A 13,671-nucleotide genomic window follows, 5' to 3' on the forward strand; every position below is an offset into this window, starting at 1 on the left:
TAATCCATTTGGACTTGATTTTTGTGCATGGTGATAGATATGGATCTACTTTCATTTTTTTACAGGTTGACCTCCAGTTATGCCAGCACCATTTGTTAAAGATGCTTTCCTTCTTCCATTGTATACCTTTAGCTCCCTTGTCAAAAATCAGGTGTTCATAGGTTTGTGGGTTAATATCTGGGTCTTCTATTCGATTCCATAGGTCGACTTCTCTGTTCTTATGCCAATACCAAGCTGTTTTCAATACTGTAGCTCTATAATAGAGTTTGAAGTCAGGGATGGTAATGCCTCCAGAAGTTCTTTTATTGTATAAGATTGTTTTGGCTATCCTGGGTTTTTTGTTTTGCCATATAAACTTGATTATTGTTCTCTCAAGGTCTGTGAAGAAGTTTGATGGGGATTGCATTGAATCTATAGATTGCTTTTGGTAGAATTGCCATTTTTACTATGTTGATTCTCCCAATCCAAGAGCAGGGGAGGTCTTTCCATTTTCTGGTATCCTCCTCAATTTCTTTCTTCAAAGACTTAAAGTTTTTGTCAAATAGGTCTTTCACTTCCTTGGTTAGAGTAACCCCAAGATATTTTATGCTATTTGTGGCTATCATGAAAGGTGATGTTAAAGCAGCAATTTAAAGAAAGAAAACAATAGGGAATTTACCCCACAGATAGATTGTTCAATTTCTTTTTCTATTTTTTTCTATTTTTCATCTGCATATATTTATCTCTCTCTCTCTCTCTCTCTCTCTCTCTCTCTCTCTCTCTCTCTCTCTATCTATTTCTCTATATATCTTCCAAATATATCAGTTGCAATGGATTGAATGTTTATGCCTCTCATCCTGTGGGGGATTTTGGAATGTGGCTGGATCAAAAGGACAGAGCTCCCACAAATGGGATTATTGCCTTTGTTAAAGAAACCCCAGAGCAAGACCTTCTCCACTGTCTCTGTTCCTCCAGTCCCAATCCCTCAGTTTGGTCCCTACTGCTACAACAGGTCACCAGCTGCAGCCTCTCCCCACCTTCTCACTCCCCCACCCCTATCCCCCTCACATCTTCTGTGCATCCCACAGTCAACCTCCTCCTAACTTCCTTCTCTCCACACATCTCTGTTTCATAGGCCATGCCCCCCAACAGGCATTCCCTGCTGAACCACTGGCCACACCTAAAAAGCTCGGTAGGTTGCCCACAGACTTTCACAATCTCTGTTTCTCCATACCCAATCCCAAAGACTCATCCCCAGTTCTGCAGCAGAGTGAACATGGCAGCCTTTCTGGCAGCCTTGCTTTCACAGGGTGGATTTCACAGATCTTCTACTTCTAACCTTTCTCCTTCTACTTACTGACTTGTCCCAGACCCTACTCCCCAAAGGCACCCCCTGCTAACCCAAGGGCAACTTCTTTCAGGGCAGCAAGCAGGCTGAAGGTACACCCATACCTCTCCTCCTACTCCTGAGATCCAGTTCCTCCACTATCATTTCTAGCTCTGTAGCTAGAAAATGACTGTGGTCTCCCTTCCATCTCAGATTCTGTTTCAGGTGGATCACAAAGACATTTCCCTTCAGCCTTAGTTCTTCTGACTCATCCCAGTATCCCAGCCTCCAACACCAACAGATATCCCCTGAGCAGCACATCAGCTGAGCAGTCCAGAAAAACAGGCAACACACAGACATCTTACTCTCTGAAAATCCAGAGAGGAAGCAGAAACTAAGGAACAAAACACACACCCAACAAAGATGAATCCAGAAATTATTACCTAGATATATAATCATTCCAAACTTAGATGCCTAGACACCAGTGAAAATATACAATCAATAACAACCAGGACAACATACCCCCACTAGAGCCCAGTTATCTACCACAGCAGGTCTTTGCTATTCCAGCATAGCTGAAGCACATGAAGAAGATAATAAGACCAACTATATGAAAATGACAGAGGTCCTTAAGGAAGAAATGAATAAATCCCTTGAAGAAATCCAGGAAAACACAAACAATTAGAGGAAAGAAATAAAATTCTTACAAAAGTCAAAGGAAACACCAACAAATAGTCGATAGAAAGGCATAAAAATGGAAATAGAATTAATAAAGAAACACAAACTGAGGTATTTCTGGGAGTAAAAAAAAATAAGAATTCAAATGAGAATTATAGTAGCAAGCTTTACCAACAGAACATAAGAGATAGAAGAGAGAATCTCAAGAGTTGAAGATACCATAGAAAAAATAGATACATTACTCAAAGAAAAGTCAAACCCAAAGAACTCCTGACACAAAACACGTAGGGTATTGTGATACAATGAAAAATACAGAGGTAGGAGAAGAAATCCAGCTCAAAGGTCATGAAAATGTCTCCAACAAAATCAAAGAAGAAAAATTCCCTAACCTGAAGGAGAGGCCTATAAAGGTACAAGAATCATGCAGAACATCAAATAGATTGAACCAGAAAAGAAAGTCCCTCACTATATAATAAAGAAAACATGAAAACATTATAGAATAAAGAAAGACTATTAAAAGCTATAGGCAAGGAGAAAAAGTAACATAAAAAGACAGACCTATTAGAATTACACCTGATATCTCAAAAGAGACTCTAAAAACCAGAAATACCTGAACAGACATACTACAGACTATAGGTGACCAGACTACTATACCTAGCAAAACTTTCAATCACCATAGATGCAGAGAGAAGATAATCCATGATAAAGTAAAATTTAAATCTATATATAAGTCTAGTGCTAGAGAAGGTGCTATACAGAAAAATTCAGCACAGGGAGGTTAACTACACACATGAAAAGACAGGAAGTAATAATCTCATACCAGAAAAACAAAAAGAAGGGAAACACACACACATACACGCACACACGCACATGCACACACATACACACACACCACCACAACCACCACCACTGACAACAAAATAGCAGGAATCATTGATATCTCTTAATATTAATGGCCTCACTCTCCCAATAAAAGGATAGTCTCACAAAATTGATGCAAAAACAGTATTCATCCTTCTGCTATGTACAAGAAACATACCTTAACACCAAGGATAGACATTGCCTTGGGGTAAAGGCTTGAAAAAAGATTTTCTAAGCAAATGAACCTAAGAGCAAGCAGGGGACCCATTTTATTATCTAATAAAATTGACTTCAAACCAAAACTAATCAAAAGATATGAGGAAGGGCAGAATATACTCGGCAAAGGAAATCTCCCCTGATGTGGGATTTCACTCTGTATGCTGTGATTACCATTGATGAATAAAGAAACTGCTTTGGACCTATAGCAGGACAGAACTTAGCTAGGCAGGAAACTAAACTGAATGCTGGAAGAAAGAAGGGTGGAGTCAGAGAGAAGCCAAGGAGACGCCAGAGATAGATGCTAGAAACTTTACCTGGTAAGCCGCAGCCATGTGGAGATATACAGATTAATAGAAATTGGTTAAATTAATATGAGTTAGCCAAAAAAGAAGCTAGAGCTAATGGGACAAGCAGTGATTTAATTAATAAAGTTTCTATGTAATTATTTCGGGTCTAAGCTAGCCGGGCAGCCAGGAACCAATAAGTGGTCTCCTCCAACACTCCGCCAAGAGGACATTTCAATTTTTAACATCTATGTTTCAAATACAAAGACACCCAAGTTTGTAAAAGACACACTACCACAGTATAGTCACATTTTGACTCCCCTCACACACTGAAAGTGGGAGAAATCAATACGTCACTCTTAGCAATGGACAGGCCATCCAGACAGAAAGTAAACACAAAAATACTAGAGTTAACAGGTGTTATAAACCAAATGGACCTAACATATTTATAGAATATTTATTTCACCCCCAAACACAAAAAAAACCCCTTTCTCAGTACCTCATTGAACTTTCTCCAAAATTGACCACATTCTTAGACCAAAGCAAGTCTTAACAAATACAAGAAAATTGAAATAATTGACTGTATCCTATCAGACCACCAAGGGTTAAAGCTGGATACCAACAACAACAACTCATAGAAACTGAACAGCTCTCTACTGAATGAAAAATAGGTCAAGCAGAAATAAAGATATGGAAGTTTTCCAAGAATTCAATGAAAATGAATGTTCCACACAAGCTAAGAGGAAAGTTCATAGCACTAAGAGGCTTCATAAAACCATTCAAAAGATCTTATACTCACAACTTAGCAGCACACCTGAAAGCTCTAGAACAAAGAAGCAATCACATCCAAAAGGGTAGCGAGAAAGAAATAATAAAATTGATGACCAAAATCAATGAAATAGAAACAAAGAGAACAATACAGAGAATTAATGAAACAAAGAGTTGGTTCTTTGAGAAAATCAGCATGATAGTCAAAGCATTATGCAAAATAACTTAAAGACATAGAGAGACTATCAAACAAAATCAGAAATAAAAAAGGAGTATAACAAAAATCACTAAGAAAATCCAGAGTATCATAAGGACATACTTTAAAAACATATATGCCACCAAATTGTAAAATCTAAAAGAAATTGATAATTTTCATGATAAATACTAGTTACTAAAGTTAAGTCAAGATCAAACAAGAAATTTAAGCAACTCTATAACGCCTAGTGAAATAGAAGCCATAATTAAAAGTTTACCCATCTAAAAAAGAGCAGGGGCAGATGATTTAGCAAAGAATTCTAGCAGACTTTCAAATGTGAATTAACTCCATTACTCCTCAAATTATTACACAGAATAATTCCACAGGATAATTCAATAGAAACAGAAGGAACATTGCCAAATTAATTTTATGTGACCAGTCAAACCACATAAAGACTCAATAAAGAATGAGAATTACAGAGCTATTACTCTTATGAACAGACAAGCAGAAATACTCAAGAAAATACTTGCAAACTGAATCCAAGAACACATGAAAAAGATCATCCATGATGATCAAATAGGCTTCATTCCAGAGATGCAGAAATGGAAAAACATGAAAATCTGTCAATGTAATCCACCATATAAATAATCTTAAAGAAAAAAAACCACATGATCAATTCATTAGATATAGATAAGGCTTTTGACAAAATCAAACCATCCTCTATCATAAAAGTACTGGAGAGATTGGGGATACAAAGGACATACCTAAAAATAAAATAAAAGCAATTTATTTTATTTTTTTAACTAATTTATAAAAGTTTCCACTTCCGCCCCTCCTTCCAATACCCTCCCACTACCCCCAATCCCTCTCCTCCTCCCTCTCCAGTCCTAAGAGCAGTCAGGGTTTCCTGGCCTGTGGGAAGTTCAAGTTCCTCCCCCGTCCCTCCAGGTCTAGGAAGGTGAGCATCCAAACAGACTAGGATTCCAAAAAGCCAGTACATGCAGAGGAAACAAGTCCCAGAGTCATTATCAATGGCTTCTCAGACAGTCCCCGTATCAGCCACATTCAGAGAATCCGGTTTGATCACATGCTTGTGTTCATAGTACCCAGAAACTGGAAACAATCTAGAAGGTCCTCAACAGAAGAATGAGTAAAGAATGTGGTACATTTACAAAATGGAGTATTACTCATCTCTGAAAAAAGTGACATTCTTCAATTTGCAGGAGCATGGATGGACCTAGAAAAAAATCATCCTGGGTGAGGAAACTTGTTGCTTTGATCTGCTTCTTTGTCCCACTGTGTAAACTGACACTGCTCATTCATTTCCTGGCCACCCAGACCCAAATAATCACACAGAAACTATATTAATTACAACACTGTTTGGCCAATAGCTTAGGTATATTTGTAGCTAGCTCTTATATCTTAACCCATTTCTATTATTTTGTATTTTACCACTAAGCTCATGATTTAATACCTATTGCTTCTTGGGAAGCTACAAGGCATCTCCTTGACTTCACCTACTCTATCTCAATGTCCCTTCCAGCCTGGCTATATCCTGCCTTACTATAGGCCAAAGCAAAATTATTCATTAACCAGTGAAAACAACACACATATAGAAGGACATCCCATATCACCACTGAACTTCCTTTTTGGGGGAGAAAGTGGGTAGGAGTGTGATCAATCATTCAGTCTCGACGGGGGCAGGATGGATGTAGTAAGCTCAGTTTAATTTAGGGAGAGGAAGCAGCAGCAGTGGTATCAGGGCCTCTTGTTGCAGCTGGAGATTGGCTCAGGTCCATCTTGTCTTATGGAAGAGCAGCTGTTGCTGGGGCCCCTTGGCAGACCTAGGTTGGCACAATTTGAGGAAGTTACATACTACATCTTAGACACCTGGTTTAGTCTGGTTTAGACCAGCAAGAACCTGTTGGCCCCCAGGCCCTTTGCGCCTGGGCAAATATCTCCGCATAGTAATCCAGATCCAGAAAGACAAATATGGTATGTATATTCGGTGGATATTAGCTGTTAAGTAGATGATAACCAAGTTATTGTCTGTAGACCTAAAGTGGTCAGTTAAAGAGTAGGGGTCTAGGTGGGGATGCATGGATCTCCCTGGGGAGGAAGAAACAGAATAGATTTTATGGGTGGAATAGGGGCAGGGTGGGATGGGAGAAGGAGAAATCAGGTATGTGTGGGAGAGAAGAGATTGAGGAAGAGAATTTTAGGAGAGATGGCAAGAATCAGGGACCATTTAGGGGTGGTATGGAAACCTACTGCAGTGGAAACTTCCTGGGATTTGTGAAGGTGATTATAATTAGGACTTTTAGTAATGGGGAATGCACTGTCTCAACTAACTTCTTGTAGTCAAGTGATTTTTCCAGAGGTGGGACTGGTTTACAGTCAATTGAGTTGTTGGCCAAGAGGGGGGTCCCATAGAAATCACCAAACAACCCAGGTTTTTCTAAGATGAATGGTTGCTCTCCACAAACGGAAAGCAGGTTTCCATTGCTGAGAACAACATCCACACAACTCAGTGAACATGGAGAAGCTGAGCTGCCAAATGAAGCCTTTCCCCCTATGTCCTAGTCTCTTTGGTGTGAGAAGAAACTCTGCAGGTACCAAAAGAGAAATGTGGACCCCATCCAAGTTACAAATTCTTTGACTTACCATCTACTTTGCCTTCAAAATATGCTGGTGCAAAGGAGGCACAGAACTTATGGAAGTAGCCAACCAATGGCTGATTTGACCTAAGGCCCCCTCCATGAAAAGGAACCCATGATACTGCTTGGGTAAGCAAAGGCCAGAGACCTATGGTTTAAAAATCAATAAAATGACTACTAATGATATTCTGCTATACTTATAGATCATTGGCCTATGTAATTATGACCAGAAATACTTCTGGCAGCAGACAGGATAAGATGCAGAGACCCATAGCCAGACATTGTCTGGAGAGAAGTCCAAATTGGAGGTCTCCATCAAATCCGTCCACTCAACACTAGTAAGTTCGCCTTCTCTACACACACGAACTCTTTACAGAGTTGTTTCAAATGATTTTGGGACATTGTTTTTATATTTCAGTTATGAGCCATAAAGAATGGTTCTAATTAGGTGACTGTGTGAAAATAGATTAGCGTTTGTCAAAGACTCACCAAACTTTCTAAAATTTATTAAATGCCTATATTGCATTTAAAAACCTATTGATGCTCTCATGGGTAGCACACTTAGATGCCTCTTGCTCCTGTAGACTTTTGAAAACAACAAAAAAATTCTATAATCACCCCAAAACAAACAAATGAAATAACCCTTCTTATCTAAACTTTTCAGGAAAAGACTGAGCCTCACACACCTGACCCAGGAACATCTGAGATGCATGAAGCAGAGAAGAAGGATTTCTTCTCCAGCCTGGAGTTTAAAATGTTTTCAGAAGATGTCCGTTGTTGCTGGCATAGTGATCTGTTTCAATTTAACTCATTGATTTAAATGTGATTTGATATGAAGGTTCTAAAACAGATAGAAATTGTGATTTGGAATCTGCAATTAGCCCAGGTGATATAATGTATTTGTGCAATTAGAACACTTTCTTGTGGCACATATAAGTCCCAACAACTATATTCCTTGAGATTATAGTTTGTCATTTTGAGAATATTGCATTCTGCACAAAGAATGCCCAGTGGCTTCCGACTTCCGAAGCAAGTTTTTATTTATTTTGGTTTGTAAATTTTCTTTCCCTTTGAGACAGGGTCTCACTTCAAAGTCCTGTTTAGCCTGAAACTTATTACGTACACCAGGCTGTCCTTGAATTTATGAAAATCCATCTGCCTCTGCTTCCTGCATGCTAGAATTACAAATTCAGACTACCACTAGGCTTTAAAGCTGAAATATTTTAAAAAGAAAGTTATATTCAACTTTCCTCTTTATATCAAGAGAAAACACTAACTTGATGCTTACATGTTTAATAACCCATTGCTAATAATTATTTTAAACAGATATTACAAGTTCTATAGTGAACCTGGGTGGGTTGGACACAACCTAATTAGACAAAAAAACCCAGCCAAACCCATTTCAGATAATACTATAGATATTTGTGACGACAGCTCTTGAATCTACAAATCCAAGGTGTTTCCTATGTTAGTTTATTCAAAGGGCAGTGTATTAGTAGCACTTTGTACCATGAAAACCTAAGATACAGACCTTAAGAAAGGTTAATCTAAATTCACAGATGACAGGAAATGTCATGAAGTCTCCAGTACACCCTTAATCTTTTGAATTTCATATGACATACCCCTTTATGCTCCTAGAATAGACAGAATATTGGATGGACCATTGCTCAGACCCACTGAACTAATTCTTCTGCTTTTAACTAAAATCTCCTATTTCTTTGAAAAGACCTTGTTTAAATTGCAGATGAATCTGGTCTGGGGAAAGGTGTCCCTAAAGAGAAAGGAACGTAAGTGCCCATGTTAGAGCTATCTTACTGTGTGCACAGGATAAATCTAGCACAGATTGAACTAATCTAAAGTTCAACATCTGTTTCATTCAAAGTAGAACATTTGAAATTCAATGCAAAGAAGGACTTTCAAGCCTGGCTTTTATTCTGAACAACTAATTGCAGCAGTCAGGTTCCAATATTTGAGTCCATAAAGTCCTACAGCTAGCCTCAATAAAAGTCCCATAAAGCAGCATTACAAACTGATAGGTATATTATAGGTTCCTTGCTGTTTTGAGTAGGAGCCATATTCTATAATTTTATAAATTTTTGAATTTAGTAACATAGAATATCAGGAGTAATACCAAACTTTGGATTGGGATATATTTAAGATGGAGTCTCTCATTTGTTCCTAAATGATTTTGAGCGAGTTACAGATTTTTTTCTCTCTAAAGTGGGGATATAAATAATACTGATTATACAGCGAACACGAACGAACTAATGTGCCAGGAGTATAAAAATAGTATAACTGACCTGCTAGCACCGTCGCTAGCAGAGCGAGTGGCAGAAGCACACTAACTATAATTAAGCATCATAATAGCATCTTTATCCAGAACTGATTTAGCAGTTTGGTTTATAGAACACATACATCAGGTAATGCTGCAAATTAATTGTAAGTGATTCTGAGGTCCCCTAAATCCACCCCTTTTGCTTCAGCAATGTTTGGATGGAGCATACCACAGGGCTCTTTCCTTTTAAACTTGAAACCACATTCCCATCTTTTCACAGCCTCCAACATAATTTGCTTGTGTCTCAGACTTCAGGTCCCACCAATATCTTTTTGCCCTTATCTTCATAGTGTCAACCTGCTGTGACTTTCCAGGCTGGTCAGAGTGCTCTAACCAGGTAGAGGCTGCTGTCTACTTCCTAGTTAATGTGCCCCGTGGACCTCCTGTATACACCACTTTTCCTGGGCCACGGCTCTGCAGTGAGACCCTTGTTCTCTGAACAGGATAAAAAGAAGCATGGGAGAGAACATTCAGTGTCTACGAAAGATACAAAAACAGCCCCATGATTGCACTGTTCCAGGACAGGTAGATGTTGTCGTAAGAAGACTGCAGTAAAGTCTAAGGTGTTATGGAAACCATGTTGACCCCAGAAAATAACCAGAACCAGGCCTTTCTGGGTCTTTATGAGCTTGCCTTAGGCTCCCCTGCTATAACTTCTTGGAGAGCTACTTTTCTTAAGAGGAGGTGAAACTCGCCAAGCAGGGGACGAACCTGTCCACCCCTTGCAGATTGGCCGGCTCAAGCCTTTGCGGAGCAAGTATCCTTTCAAATGCCTAGCCTTCAACATGACACTCGTGGGCTTCCAGAGACTCTTCTGCTTTGCATTAGCCAGGCTCAGGACCTCTGCTCTCAGCCTCTCTAGCCACTACGAAGCGTTGTAATTCCCTGAACCCTCTCCTAAGCTGTAGATTAAATGAAAATAAAACATATTGAAACAGAAATATGTATACGACATTTTCCAACATGCATATGTTTGGCACATTGAAATAAGAACGTTTTCCTCTTCGTCTTTAAGTGTTAAAATTTCAACATCATTAACTCTGATAATACAGAACATGTCTGGGTGTCCATCTTTATTCATTCATGCTTTCTGTGATACCCTCTTTGACCAATTCTACACTACACTAGGTTCTGTTACCCATGCCTCTAAGGTACCAGGATATTTATTACTGGAGAGAGTGTAGAGTGCAGTTCATTACTAACACATTTCCAACTTTCTCTGCCACCTTTCACAAAGAGTCAATTTAGGTCAAGGCAGATTAGCTGCTTAGCTGCTCACACAAGTTTAACTGAGGCAGAATTTATGCTTTGCTTTCTTTCTGTGTTTCCTTTCCTTTCTTTCTTTCTTTCTTTCTCTCTTCCTCCTCCTCCTCTTCCTCCTCCTTCCCCTCCCCCCTCCTCCTCCTCCTCCTTTTCTTCTTCTTCTTCTTCTTCTTCTTCTTCTTCTTCTTCTTCTTCTTCTTCTTCTTCTTCTTCTTCTTCATCATCATCATCATCATCTTCTTTTGAGACAGAGTTTCTCTATACCTTTGGTGCCCATCTTTGAACTAGCTCTTGTAGATCAGACTGGCCTTGAATTCACAGAGATCTCCCTGCCTCTGTCTTCTGAGTGCTGAGATTAAAGGCGTGTGCCACCACTACCTGACTTTGTTTTCTTACATCATATGTAACCCTAAAAGCCCAAGGGCTCAGTATCTGTGTCTGCTAAGTTTCTCAGGCCTGATATGTTAAGTTCTGCATGGTGTTTGAGGCTTCAATATAAACTTTGATTTGTACACAAAATTTTAAAGTGTTTTATAGAAGCTTAAGAGACCAAATCTATTATTGTGTTCCACTTATGCAATGGGAAATAGGCTTGACAAATGAGCTCCCGCTCATTGAATATAATCTGTTAAGAAACTTAGGTAACTTGTTGCACATATGAGCTTAGCTGTTTCTGTTGTGTGTGCACCATTGGTAAGCATGGATAACATTGTGCATAACACATGCTCGACTTCTAACAAGGATCAAAGTTATAAAACACAGTAAATACTTGGTGAGTGTTCAGGCAAGTTACTTGTGGATTCTCACACACACCTACCTACTTCAGTGTGGTCCAAAGCCTGGATCAATACTTGTCCCATACATGTTATCTGCCAGCATTTTGAAGGAGAACTGTCTGTCCTACAGAGAACAGACTGCACCCAACAAAGTGCTTAGAGTACTGCTTGTTTTTGAGAAAGGGTTTCATTGTGTAGCCCAGACTGACTTCGTGCTTGTGGTCAGCTGTCTCAGCCTCCTGAGTGCAGGAATATAGATGGACTCTGTGGCAGCTGCCCATTCCTTGTAGCTGTCTGACACTGAGTTCCTCCTTTCAGACCAGCTTCAGGTCTTGGAATCATTGTCAGGAACTTCAAAAGTTCAGCTCAAGGACTGGGCTGTGCTGGTTGCATGTCTTTAATTCGAGCACTCAGGAAGCAGAGGCAGATGGATCTTTGTTAGTTTGAGACCAACCTGGTCGATAAGACCTAGTTTTATGTTAGGCTCCAAAGCTACAGAGAAACCCTGTTTCAAAAAAGCAGAAAAAAAAACCCTTCAACTCATTTATTTTAGACTCTCTTTTATATGAGTCCAAAAATTTTAATTAGCATATTCATTGTAATTTAGTAAGTAAGGTTGCTTCTGAGAATATGTATTAGTGTGGATTTGCACAGAATCAGCCATTATACAGCAACGGGTACTGGCTTGGAGAAATTATTTAAAATGACTAAAGAATTTCCGAACAGAGATGGATGTTGGTGCATACTATAAGATCTGCACTCAGGAGGCCGAGGCAGGAAGATATTGAATTTCAGCCCAGCTAGAACCACATAGGAAAACACACAGGAAAATAGTTGATTTCTCTGAGATGATACAAATAGTAGTTCTCCAGTACAGAAGTCTACGACTTAATAGTTTGAATTTTTGTGGGGCTCAGAAATCACGTTGGTCCACTCAAGAAAGGAAGATGACAGCGAGGAAGAATGTAATTAAGGCAGGGACAGGAAGGTGTTTGAGTTTCCTGGAGTTTGAGCTCTAAACTATTGTTGTTAATGTGTATGTGGAACGTGTGTGACTGTGTCTGTGTCCGCCGGGGCAGGAGTCCTTACACAGGTGTGGCAGTGGAAAGACAGCCTTGTGAATTGTTCTGTCCCTCTATTTTCACATAGGTTTCAGGGTTCAAGCTAAGACCTACAGCTTTGTACAAAAAAATTTAACCAGCCGAGCCACTGCACAACCGAAAGAGCGGCTCTAACATTCTTTAAATTACGAATCCTAAAGCTATTCTGTGCTACAAATTTTCAATGCAAGTAAAAAACTTCTCGTGATGTTTCTGTAATGCATGTTACTTATTCTGAAAAAATTCACCACCATTTAGTTGCCCCTTTAAAATGTCCCTATTAGAAACAACAGCAGCAGCAGTGACGTCTAAAACTGCATGGAAAAGGTCCTGTTCTGTAACTCTGCGTATGATGGTGGGATTAGGCAAGTGGCTGATGGCTTGATCTGCCAGGGGCCAACCTGAGAACTACTGACTTCTTGGATGTGAGCCAAAGGTTGCCCTTGGGGTTAAGATAAGCCAGTTAATCTCCTGACTGAAACAAGAAGTCTAGACATCAAATTGCTGTGGCATAATACTGATCAGGGATGTTTCAGACTGACTACATTCTAATTTGGGACCCTGAGTAGTCCTTGAATTTCTGAGGTGCTTTGGACGAGTACAGCATAGTAGGTGTGGCTTCACTAAGGCAGCTGCTCAGAAAATGCTATCTAAGGTGAATTTGGGATTTGCATGATTTCTTAAAGATCAGCTACAAATGGGAAGGAATAGCTGCATAATAGGTCTAACTTGTCTTATTCATGTGTAAGGACATAATCAGGAATCCATAAGCTGGTATTAGGCTCTGCTGAGAGGTCCTTCTGGCCGTGAGCATCCTTAAAAGTCACTGAGAGAGTCACTTGAGACTACTGTGTACTGATAGCTCTGAACTGGAAGGCCCATTCAAAAAAAATGGGAGGCTTTCAAAAAAAAAAAAAACAGGGAAAAATATAAGAAGAAACTTTACACACAATCTTACCATTGCCTGATAACTTTATGTAAATGTGCTTCTCACCAAAACTGATAACCCGAGTTGATCCTTGGACCTGACTCCTACAAATCACCCTTTGACCTACACACACATGATATGTCACATGACCACTCCTTTATCACATATGCACATGAATAGCAATAAATAAATAAATCTAACTGAAAAATTCAACACCCATCTAAAACGAGCTAAGTATCAGAATGCGTGCTTCCTGACCCCCAAGTCTTCAGAGCAACATCATTCACCTTAGAGAGAACC

This window comes from Myodes glareolus, chromosome 15 (genome assembly GCF_982192425.1).
Source record: "Myodes glareolus chromosome 15, mMyoGla1.1, whole genome shotgun sequence".
In the NCBI taxonomy this organism is placed as follows: Eukaryota; Metazoa; Chordata; class Mammalia; order Rodentia; family Cricetidae; genus Myodes; species Myodes glareolus.